This window comes from Podarcis melisellensis, assembly GCF_964234715.1.
Source record: "Podarcis melisellensis genome assembly, chromosome: 2".
In the NCBI taxonomy this organism is placed as follows: domain Eukaryota; kingdom Metazoa; phylum Chordata; class Lepidosauria; order Squamata; family Lacertidae; genus Podarcis; species Podarcis melisellensis.
This window is the reverse complement of record NC_138529.1, coordinates 123631627-123643738: the sequence shown is the minus strand read 5'-3', so window position 1 is coordinate 123643738 and position 12112 is coordinate 123631627. Positions and strand designations below refer to the sequence as shown.

The 12112-nt window shown below is 41.7% G+C and overlaps 2 protein-coding genes across 6 annotated transcripts in view; both read left to right on the top strand.

The window, feature by feature from the left end:
* The window catches only part of LOC309364892 (uncharacterized protein), an 86784-nt gene that overhangs the window by 28107 nt on the left and 46565 nt on the right, over positions 1-12112 (top strand). The window lies entirely within an intron of this gene.
* Positions 1-12112, top strand: part of LOC309364772 (uncharacterized protein) — a 45821-nt gene that overhangs the window by 26866 nt on the left and 6843 nt on the right. The window lies entirely within an intron of this gene.

Here is a 12112-nt window from a genome sequence, read left to right as displayed (position 1 = left end):
CAGAGTCCAGCAACCATGTTCCTCGAGGTATCTTCTTCTCCTCTCGAGAAAATGCAGAAACAAACTGAGCAGAACGTGTGTTCTTCTTCCCTGAAGAGAACCCCTTCTGCTTATGTTTCTGCGTCGATTGCTGTCTCTGCTCCATGTCGTCTCCTGGAAGTCTTGCCCTGCATTGACGTTGAGGATGCCCGGGTTGGTTGCATCTATAGCACCTCCTCACCCCCATGGCCAAGTCCAAACCTTGGCGTTGCTCCATTGGCAGATTCTGCTGCTGGCCCCCTTGACTGTAACTCCTCCGCTCTTGGAGTTCAGCCTGTTTATCTGACCTTCTTTCTGCTTCTTCGGTCAATCTGCCAACCACATACTCAAGGGTCAGATCTTGGGGACGCATACTCTCCATGCTGTTAATCATGGGCAACCAGCTTTCAGGCAAACTTAAAAGGATAATGTAGGTTTGGTCAGTCTCATCATAACGCTTACCTCTCTGCTGTAGTTGAAGAAACAGAGATTTCAGCGTTTGAAGATGAGTTGCCAAACTCTCACCTTCCTTCATAACAGTCCTGAACAGCCTTCTGGTCAGAGAAATGATAGTTCCGGCAGTTTCTCTGACATGCATTGCCCTTAATAAATTCCAGCACTCAAACGCTATTTTCTCAGCAGAGTACCGTCTCAAAACCTCAGTTTCAACACAGTCCCATAGTCTATCTCTCCTTAACAACTGCTGCATTTTAATTGACCAACTCAGCCAGTTGTTTTCTGAGAGAAGTTCAAAAGGGATGCCTCCCCCAATATTTGCAACTTGGGAAGGCTGGAAATCTGCCATCTCTGCTGGTGCTTGCTGAGCCCCTTCTGTGGGGCCTCCAGCAATCTCTCCTGACTCTCTCTTTAGAGTCCAACTGGATGGTCCTGGCTGGCACTCACCGGCTTCTAGCTGCTGCCTCTGTTGACCCTCAGGTCCCGCCTGGCTCTGCAACTGGTGTAGCCGCTCTGTGAGTCACCTACTGTGGTCCTCTAGCAGTTCAAACTGTTCCAGTAGCCGACACTGAGTGCTTTGCTGATCCTCAGATCCTAGCCGCTCCAGCGTCACTGCAGACAGTTACAGCTTGCCACCAACTGCTCCAACGCACAGCCACTGGCTTCGTACACCACCAGGACTCACCAGCTCCCTGCTGAGATGCTGTCAGTCGTTTTGCACTCTGCAGATGCTCAGAAACACTGGGCCCATAACCTGTCAGTGTTTGTAAAAAGCAAAAAAAGAAGGAAAGGGTTCTGACCTCCCTTTGTCTCCTCAGTCTCCTTGTCGGCACAAAAAGAGTCCACGAGAATATCCTTGCAGAGTTTTATTCTTAAAAGTCTTTGTGCAAAACACGACTGAATAACTATACACACCATCAACCAACCAACCAACCAACCCAAACACCAGCCTCAGCAACAAACCTTTTTTATATATATATAATTTTTATTAAGGTTTTTTCATACAAATACATATTTAACAAACAAAATAAGTTTTTTAACATCTTTTCATTCTACTTTGGACTCCCTCACGCCTTCTGCTTCCACTTGCATCATTAATTATCGTTTTGTTTAAAATCTTAAATCCAATAATTTAGGTTAAACTCTAATATAAAATAAAATTTGATGGTAGACAGTTGTTTCTACTCTGGCATCTTTGTTAGCATTCAACCAAATTACAATACTTTTGCAGATAAATCTTGAATTTCTTCCAGTCTTCTTCAACCCTCTCTTCTCCCAGGTCGCGGATTCTGCCAGTCATCTCGGCTAGTTGCATATAGTCCATCAGCTGCATCTGCCATTCTTCCAGTGTGGGTAGATCTTGTGTTTTCCAATTCTTAGCAATGAGTATCCTTGCCGCCGTTGTAGCATACATAAAAAATGTTCTGTCCTTCTTTAACACATTCTGGCCGACAATGCCCAGAAGGAAGGCCTCTGGTTTCTTAGTAAAGGTATACTTAAACACCTTTTTTAGTTCATTATAAATCATTTCCCAGAAGGCCTTCACTCTAGGACAGGTCCACCAGAGGTGAAAGAATATTCCTTCATTTTCCTTACATTTCCAACATTTATTATCAGACGAATGGTATATTTTAGCCAGTTTCACTGGGGTCATGTACCATCTATATATCATTTTCATTACATTTTCCTTCAGAGCATTACATGCAGTGAAGTTCAAACCAGTGGTCCACAACCTTTCCCAGTCCTCAAACATTATGTTATGCCCAATATCCTGGGCCCACTTTATCATAGCTGATTTAACCATTTCGTCTTGTGTGTTCCATTTCAGCAGCAAGTTATACATTTTTGAAAGTACCTTAGTCTTAGGTTCTAAAAATTCTGTTTCCAATTTCGATTTCTCCACCTGGAATCCTAACTTTTTATCATTCTTAAACACTTCTTTAATCTGAGCATAGTGTAACCAGTCTCGCACTTTATCTTTCATTTTCTCTAAACTCTGCAATTTCCAATTGTCTCCGTCTCTTTCTAAAATTTCCCAATATTTTGGCCAGTCGGCCTCCATATTAGGTCTTTTTCGGGCCTTAGCCTCCAAGGGTGACAACCACCTCGGTGTTTTTCTCTCCAATAAGTCTTTGTATTTAGTCCAGACATTAAATATTGCTTTTCTGACAATATGGTTCTTAAAGGCCTTATTAATCTTAACCTTATCATACCATAAGTATGCATGCCATCCAAATGCATTGTTAAAACCTTCCAAATCCAACACATCCGTGTCCTCAAGAAGTAGCCAATCTTTTAGCCAGCAAAAAGCTGCGGCTTCATAATACAACATTAAGTCTGGCAGGGCAAAGCCCCCTCTTTCTTTCGCATCCGTTAATATCTTAAACTTAATTCTGGGCTTTTTGCCCTGCCAGACAAATTTAGAGATATCTTTCTGCCACTTCCGGAAGCACTCCGTTTTGTCTACAATCTGCAAAGTCTGGAACAAAAACAACATTTTTGGCAATACATTCATCTTGATGGCAGCTATTCGGCCTAACAATGAAAGTTTTAGTTTTGACCAACTATCCAAGTCTCTCTTAATTTCAGACCAACATTTTTCATAGTTATCTTTAAACAGACTCAGATTTTTTGCTGTTATATTTACCCCTAGGTATTTCACTTTCTTCACCACAGTTAACTCTGTCTCTCTCTGAAACCGTTCCGACTAAATATCTGTCAAATTTTTCCCCAACACCTTAGTTTTTTGTTTATTTAATTTAAATCCCGCCACCCGACCAAAGTCTTGAATCAGTTGTAATACTCTTTTCGTACTAGATTCTGGCTCCTGTAATGTCAAGACTAAGTCATCTGCAAACGCTTTAAGTTTATATTGTTTCGCTCCGACCTGTATCCCTTCCACCAACCGGTCCCCTCTAATCATGTTCAGGAGCACTTCCAGGACCGAAATAAATAATAACGGGGAGATCGGGCAGCCTTGTCGTGTTCCTTTTTCAATTTTAAACTCTTCTGTAACCACATTGTTAACTATCAATTTGGCCTTTTGTTCTGAATATATTGCATCAATCCCATTCTCAAACCCCCGGCCCACTCCCATTTCTTTTAAATTTCCCTTCATGAACTTCCAGGATATGTTGTCAAAGGCCTTCTCCGCATCTATAAAAATTAAGACTGCTTTAGTGTTTATGTCTGTTTGTAAAAGTTCCAATATATCTATAATGTTCCTTGTATTAGCAGACATATGTCTACCTGGGAGAAAGCCTGCCTGGTCTTTGTGAATTACTTTGTTTAAAACCCTCTTGAATCTACTTGCCAAAACATCTGCAAATATTTTGTAATCCACATTTAAAAGGGAGATGGGACGGTAGTTCTTAAGTTGTGTCTTTTCAGTTTCCGATTTTGGTATCAATGTGATGAAAGCTTCCTTCCACGATTCTGACGCCTTCTTCCCCTCCATAATTTCATTGCTGACCTCCATCAGTGGTTGTATCAGATAATCTTTCAGTGTCTTATAATACTTGGAGGTCAGCCCATCTGGTCCTGGCGATTTGCCCTGTTTCATGTTCTGGATGGCCTGCTCAACCTCTTGTCGTGTTATTTTGCCATTCAAGATTGTTCTATTTTCTTCTGACAACTTAGCTAGTCCATTTGTCTCCAAAAATTGTTTAATCTCAGTTTCGTCTTGTGGCCCTTGAGTATATAATTTTTTGAAATATCTCTGGAAACACTTTCTAATCTCTCCGGGGTTCTGGATACATCTTCCTTCAATCTCTAAATTTGTCACTGTATTTAACTTTTGTCTCCTCTTCAACTGCCAGGCTAGCAGTTTTCCACATTTATTGGCCGATTCAAAAGTTTTTTGTTTCATTAATTTAATTTTCCATTCTATTTCCTGGTTTATCAGTTTGGAATATTGTGCTTGGTAAAGTTTAATTTCTCTCAGAATCGGCTGAGACTTCGGGTTGGATCTTAACTTCTTCTCTAACTCCTTAATTTTTTCCAGAATTTTATCTTTCCTTTCATTTTGTTTCCTTTTCTTTACAGTATTCTGTTGTATCAGGAACCCCCTCATCCCGGCCTTGCTTGCGTCCCAGATAGTTCTTTTTTCCACTGTGGTGCTCATGTTGATCTCAAAGTAGTCCTTTAAAGCTTTTTGGGCCTTCTTAGTAATCTCCTGATCTCTAAACAGGCCATCATTCATCTTCCATCTGAAGGAACCGGTTGGGATCAGTGTCATGTCCATTCTCAGTGCGTTATGGTCGGAGCATGTCTTTGGGCAGATTTCCACTTTTCTAATCTTAGGTGCCAGACCTCTAGTTATCCATATTTGGTCGATTCTTGTCCATGTCAGTTGGGCTTCAGAGAAAAATGTTCCTTCCCTTCCCAAGGGGTTTCTCACTCTCCAAATATCAATCCAATCCATATTGTCTGTCATTTCAAAGAAAGTCTTTGGTAGTCTCCCCTCTTTGGTAATATTTTGGTTCTGTGACTTATCCATGTTGGTTGATACAACTCCATTCATATCTCCCATCATGATGATGTTGTTGTAGTCCAGATAATCCAGCATTGTCTCATGCAATTTCTTGTAGAATTCCGATTTCCCTTCATTTGGAGCATAAATTCCTAATATCAAGATTTTTTCTCCTTGATATTGTATTTCTATTGCCAAAATTCTTCCATGTTCATCTTTGAACAAAAATTTGGGTAAAAGGCTCTCTTTTGCATAAATCACCACACCTCTCTTTTTTACTGTATCCGAAGATATAAATTCCTGACCAAGTCTTTTATTTATTAACACTTTTCTGTGGAGCCTAATCACATGTGTTTCTTGTAAACAAATAATGTCCAAATGTTCTTTGTTTAATATGTGAAAGATTTTTCTCCTTTTTTCTGGAATGTTACAGCCATTTATGTTCCAACTCAAAAGTTGCAGAGACATCCTGAATAAATCTGTTTATTCTTGCTTTGGAGGTACCTTATTTTCCGGTTCTTGAGGATCCGAGGGTGCAGGTTCCCCTGAAGGTTCAGGCCCTGGAGGTAATCCGAGTCCTTTGTGAAGGTCTTCTCCGTGTGCCGCCAAAAACTTGTCTCTGTCCTCCGGCGTTCTGATTTTGATCTTCCTCTCTCTAAAAGTAAACGATAATCCTTGGGGGAACTCCCACCTGAAGATAATTGAGTTGCTCCTTAACAATTTTACTAGTTCCAAATAATCACATCTAAGATCCAACAGTTGTTTAGGAATGTCCTTGTAAATTTCAATTCTTTTGTCCAAAATATCCAGTGACTTTCCGTAGTGCAGGCCCAAAATCTTGTCCCTTTCCTCCTTTGATCTCAGTATTATCAGACAATCTCTGGGCTTCTCTTTCCTTATAAGTCTTCCAAGTCTGAAAGCAGATACTATTTTAAAATCTTTTTCTTCTAGGTTCCAGAACTTGGAGAATTCTTTAGTTAGGAACTCAGTTAAGTTGCCTTCTTCCACTTCTGGTATTGAGCGTATCCTTAAGTTAGCCTCCCTGTTCCGAAGTTCTGTCATAGAGAAGTAGATCTGATGTTCTCCTACTTGTTTGCTGAGTGGTCTTACTTCTTTTTCAAGCTGTCCCAGTCCTTGGCTAGTATCCTCAGCCAATTTCCGATTCTCACCTACAGCCTCCTTCAATTCTCCAATGGATTGAACATTCTGTGCAACTTGTCCAGTTAATCTGTTCAAACTTTCTGTATTTTGATCAATTTTAGCTGTTTGCTGATCAACCTTTCTGTCCAAAGCCTCCAATTTTTCAAAAATCTTCTCCAAAATAGAGCCACTTGCTCCTGAGGCCATATCTTCCAGTTGTAATTCCTCAGTCTCTCCCTCCCCTGACCGTAGCAGGGAAGCCGCTTCTATCTCAGGAGGCAAAGTAGAAGGCAAAGCAGGCACAGATGATCTACGCTGTGAGGCTGCAGATAGAGTTAAAGTTGTTTGTCTGGTTCTTCCCCTTTTTCTTGTTCCACTCATTCCAAAGTTATCTAGAAACCAAGGTCAAACTGAAATGTTCCCATGAGAAAGCAACGGCCCAGATGGTAACAGTCAAACAGGAGGCCGGGAAAGAGAAAGTAAAACAATGTCACTGCTGTAGGTCCAAAATCCTCTAGGGGGAGCTTAAAATGTCTTTAGGGAGGAAGACAAGTCCAATTCAAATTGGTAAATCTAATTCAGTGTCCAAAGACCTCCACAAATATAAATTTTAGCAGAGTTGATACTTAAAACAATGTTTCCAATAGTGCTTAGACAGCAAGTGTTTCAAAGTTGCAAGTTCAAACTCAGGATATTTCAAAGTTCAGATTCAAAGTAACCAAATTTGCAGACTGACTGCTCAGTTGCTCTAGCAGCTCCAGCACCCGGGGTTCTTACTTTAATTTATAATCCAATATCTCAGCAGAAGAAAGGTATCCTTGTCTCAGTATAAGTCCAAAAAATCAGTCACTTAAGGTCCTTAATCCACCCAGTAAGACAGTTTAAATAGGTGCCAGGTCAGTTAGTTAAAACATTACTCTTTGTCTCCACTCCTCCTGCTCTTTACTTTCAAGTTCAGTGTCAGCGGAAGACGGACTTCCTGTTTATCGTCACTCCGCTTTCAGCCAAATTCACAGTCTTAAAAGCCTTAAAATTTGTAGGATCCAAATTACTCACGGGTTGTTGCTTTCCAGATTTAGCGGTTTCAAGAAGAAAGGTTGGCGCTCACCGGCAACAGCAACGCGGCTTCACTCCGCTGACCGCGAAACGACCCACAGCGCCGCTACCCCCTCCGCGATCCGAAGCCCCTTACGGGGTCCCTTCAACGTTTTGGGGGCTGCTTCTGGCGCCCGCCGGGTCTCGGGACCACAGGCTTCTGCCGCCTGTGGTTTTCCTTGATGGGTCCCCGCTTCGCCGCAGCGAGCGACCCGTTTCAGCGGAGCTTCCCTCTCCCTGTCAGGAGCGGGCAGCCATTACCGTTTGCGCCGCCTCAGAGTCATTTCTCACTTATATATACCGCCTCCGAGTCATTTCTCACTTATATATACAACTTGGTGCAGACCGCTGAGTCATGCTGACCCAGCTTTATTCGCATTAAAGAAACAGCGGCCATTTTAGCTGTGACAGTCCTATGGGGCGAAAAATACGGTACTTAACACATAGCTTCTGATACACATTATATCCACATAAGTCAATAGAAAAAGTATAAAGAGATGATGTTCAAGATGTGCCCTTTGGGAAATTTGGTTTTGGCAACCGCAAAACAACATCCTTGAAATCATATTATATTTAGAAATGACTTTGGCCACGTAGTAAACAACAGGTTTTTTCTTTTCAAATTTAATGAGTTTAGAGATTATTGTACACTAAGCGGGGCACTTTTATACATATCAATGCGTCCCATGTCTTAGTGTATCAAAGTGCCCCAAAGGACATTTTCAAAAATCTAACAATTGTTAATAAAGCCACTGAACTTATTTGAAAATCACCTGTAATCCTGATTACTGAGTGGAATAACTTACCTTTGGTATTTTTAAATCTTTTTTTAAAAAATAATATTTATTACTTTTAAACCTTACAAAAAAAGAGAAAAGAAAAGAAAAAACAAAAGAAAAAACAATACAATACAATACAATACAATATATAAACAATACACAACACGACATTAACACATCAAGCAAAACAACAACAAAAACAATTCAAAAAGAACACACATCTTACCATTTCAATACCCTCTCTTTCATTCCCTTGTCTCATCGACCTCCTCTCACCTCCCATTTGTATAAATTATTTCAGCAAGTCCTTTCCATCTTTCTCTATTTTCTGTCATATAGTTATCTCAACATATTTTAACCTTATTTTCCGTTAATACTAAAATACTTATTTATGCTTAATTCCTTATAACATTTCTACTAAAGCCATATAATTTCATTCCAACATTTTTCTAACACTGATTAATTTTACATTACAGTGGTGCCTCGCAAGATGAAAAGAATCCGTTCCACGAGTCTCTTCGTCCTGCGGTTTTTTCGTCTTGCGAAGCAAGACCATTGACGGCTTGGCGGATTAGCGCTATTAGCGGCTTAGAAAAAGGGGGGAAGGGGGGGAAACCACAGGAACTTGCAAGACATTTTCATCTTGCGAAGCAAGCCCATAGGAAATTCGTTTTGCGAAGCACCTCCAAAACAGAAGACTGTTTCATCTAGCGAGTTTTCCGTCTTGCGAGGCATTCGTCTTGTGGGGCACCACTGTATTTCCATAGATAAATTTTAACTTTTTCCAATCTTCTCCCACCGTCTCCTCTCCCTGGTCTCGGACCTTGCCAGTCATCTCCGTCAATTCCATATAGTCCATCAACCTGGACTATACTCCGAGGCTCTTAACTCTTGCAGAAGGGACTTGGAAGTTTTCTTCATATTTATACATGCACTTTGCTTTGCCTTCTGCTGATCTTGTTCATATTTTCCTTCCTTTAATGCTGAAGAGCAGATCTCGGGGAAATTCCCACCTAGCAATGTTTTTATTCCTTCTCGACAGCTCAGCCAAATCTCCATAGTTAAAACTAAGATCCCAAAGATATTTCAGGACGTATTTCAAAGTTCTTCTAAATCTGGAGGTCCCCACAACTCCAGTCTCCTCCTGACCCAAGTCCAGGTCCCAGAGGTCAATAAATCCCTGCATGAAGGGATCTATCCAACTTTCCTTCTCCAGTCCAAGCGGGGCTATAATCCTCAAAATCTGATTTTCCCTAAATTCAATCATAAAAGGCATCAACTTATAGTCATCATTACATCTGTGAGGCTGGGGCTCTCTCCCTGTCCACTTGTGCTATTTTAGGTTCAACAACGACAACTTTCTCCCCGCCTTCTCTACAATTTGCCATGTCAAAGTAGATCCCTGTATCGATTCCTGAATAGTTTCTGTATTAATGTTCGCTTTTTGTCCAAAATTAGTCACTTTTTGTCCCGTTATCAATTTTGATAGTCATCACATCTGTCTTCTTATGGAGCTGTTCCAGTGAGTCATTTATCTTGCATAATGCAACCACTAAGGCTTCTTCTGTCAACATTCTTAACAATCCAAGGTCAGTCCCAGATTCTCACAGTTTTTTATCTTGCAGCTGGAGACCCCCCCAGCTCAACTCATGTAACAATTTCAAAAGCTTCTTCTAGAGGGAAACAATTTTGATTTGTATCAGTCCTTTTAAGCACAGTTCAAACAATAAAGTTAGTTTCAATTTTCAGTTACTTTTACTCCTTTTTAAACGCAGAGGGAGACAATGGAAACAATGTATTTCTCTTATTTAACTAGCTGTCAACGAACGATCTATTCACATTCAATGGGCAATTCCAAAACGTCGGTCTTACTAGCAGCCCGTTTCCAGGTTCAGAGCGGTTGTAATTTGACTTTCTTCACTCTCTCCTGCAGGCTTACACGGTCCAAAATTTCCCCCCTCTTCTCCTGCTTCCAAGGGGGGTTTAGTGATTTTAACTGTGGAAGTTTAATCCTTTACGGAAGGCTTTCCAAGACTTTAGCTTGCAGCCTCTTTGCTTCAGTCTATTTGCAAAAAGGGGAGGCGGACTTCCTGTTTGAAACCTCCCCGTTTCGGTGCCAAATTAAGACGTTTAAAGATCCAATTTTCCGTTCTACTCACGGGTAGTTGCTTTAGAATCAAATTGTCCACAGGAAAAAGTCAGCGCTTCGGCAACAGCAATGCGGCTTCACTCCGTGAAAGAAGCAGTCAATTCGAAGCACCGCGCCACTCACCCCACGTCACTCCAGATCCCCGAAACCGGGTTTCCCCGCGAGTAGAGGAAGCGCAAAAGGTGCCAGCCAAATCCCACGTTCACAGGCTTCTCCCACCTGTGATTTTTAGTGGGTCTCCGCCTTCGCCGTGGCGGCCAGACCCTAATTTCCACGAAGCAAGTTCCTCCTGATCAGAGGAATTCAGCCATTACTGGAGGCGCTAACTCTTAGTGTATCAAAGTGCGCCAACGGACATTTTCAAAAATCTAACAATTGTTAATAAAGGCACTGAACTTATTTGAAAATCAACTGTAATCCTGATTACTGAGTGGAATAACTTACCTTTGGTATTTTTAAATCTTAACTAAATGACGTAAAAAAGTGTTGGAACACTTTTACATTTCACACAATTTTTAGTTGGTCGTGCTAAAAACACACCTACTCTCTTCAAACGCCAACGGCTAACTGGCAGCCAGCGCAGTCGCAACTGTTCTACTCATACATGTATAGGCACATTTGGGTGATGTCGCGACAGGAATATCATTTCTTGATATTGAAATATTGTTGGTGTGTCAATGTGCCCCACCTCCCCCATTCTGCATTTTCAGAGGAGGGGGAAGAAGGGGAAAGTGTGTCCCCCCAGATAATACTCCCATCCTCCCTGGCCATGGGCCATCCTTGCTTGGGCAGGTGGTACTTTGAGTCCATCCACATCTGGAGGGCCAGGGGTGCCTCACCTCAGCATAGAAGGTTCCTCTAGGGCTCAGTGTTACTTGGGAGTTGGTGAAATTGGATCTTAAGGGTTCTTGAGACATTTCCAAGGGATTGTGATTGGTATCCAGACCCTAACACTATAAAGCCAAGGTATCCCCACTGAGCAGTTTATCAACCCTGCTGGCCGCTGGGGAAGATTTTCTGAAGGAAATGGTTTGCCCCCAATGTTAATTCCTTCCTTCCTCCGCTGCTGCTGCTGCCCACACTAAAGGAATATCTGGATGAAATCCCAGGGATGTCTGGCTCCTATTACAAAGAGATCCAGTTCATAATCTAGAAAAAAATGTGGCTAAGATTCTGAGTCACAATCATGGCTGAGAAATACAGCCAGGGAATATGAAACTGATTTGAAGATTGGTTTCTTCTTTACACATTGTTGTTGTTGTTATTATTATTATTTGTTGTTGTTGTTGTTATATTACATTCAGGAGGACACACCACGGGTTTCATCTTCTTTCTTTTCTTTCCAACAATCAGTGTTATTCACCTTTAATACTCACCTTTTTCAGTGTCACACAGATTTTTTCTTGTGATATTCAGATGAAGAGTGGTATAACAATTTAGTAAATAATTCCCAGTTGGAGCAGAGCTAGAATATCCAGAAGCCCTAGGCCACCCAGGGCAAAGGAGGAAGAACAGCGAGAGAGGCCTGGACAGGGAATCTCCGCTAATATAAGCCAGTGTCAGGAGATAGTGCGAGACCCGGTGGCATATAATTAGAAATCCTAATTGGGGTGGGTGTCTCAATCTGGCCTTCCCAGCGGTCAGGCTCCAGCTGCTTTCCTTCTGCATCTCCAGCTCTCTCCATTCAATAATGCAAGGCTGATAGATGGAGGTCCAACCCCAAGAACATTCTCCAACTGAGCACTCCTTCAACCGACCACAAGCACCAAGCCCTGTCACTAAACTTATATATGGGTCTCCTAAAATGGTCACTATGCACCTCCTGAGGCCAAAGGGAATATGCAGGTGATGAATAAAGATCTAGAGGTCGAAGGGGACAAAATGTGGCCCAAGGGGTGGAGGATTATAGTGCAGCGGATGAAGAACTTAATGATGAACTTAGGACCCTGATAAATATTGGCCAGGTTCATGGAACATAGAGCAGCTCCCTTTCCTGTGAGAAAC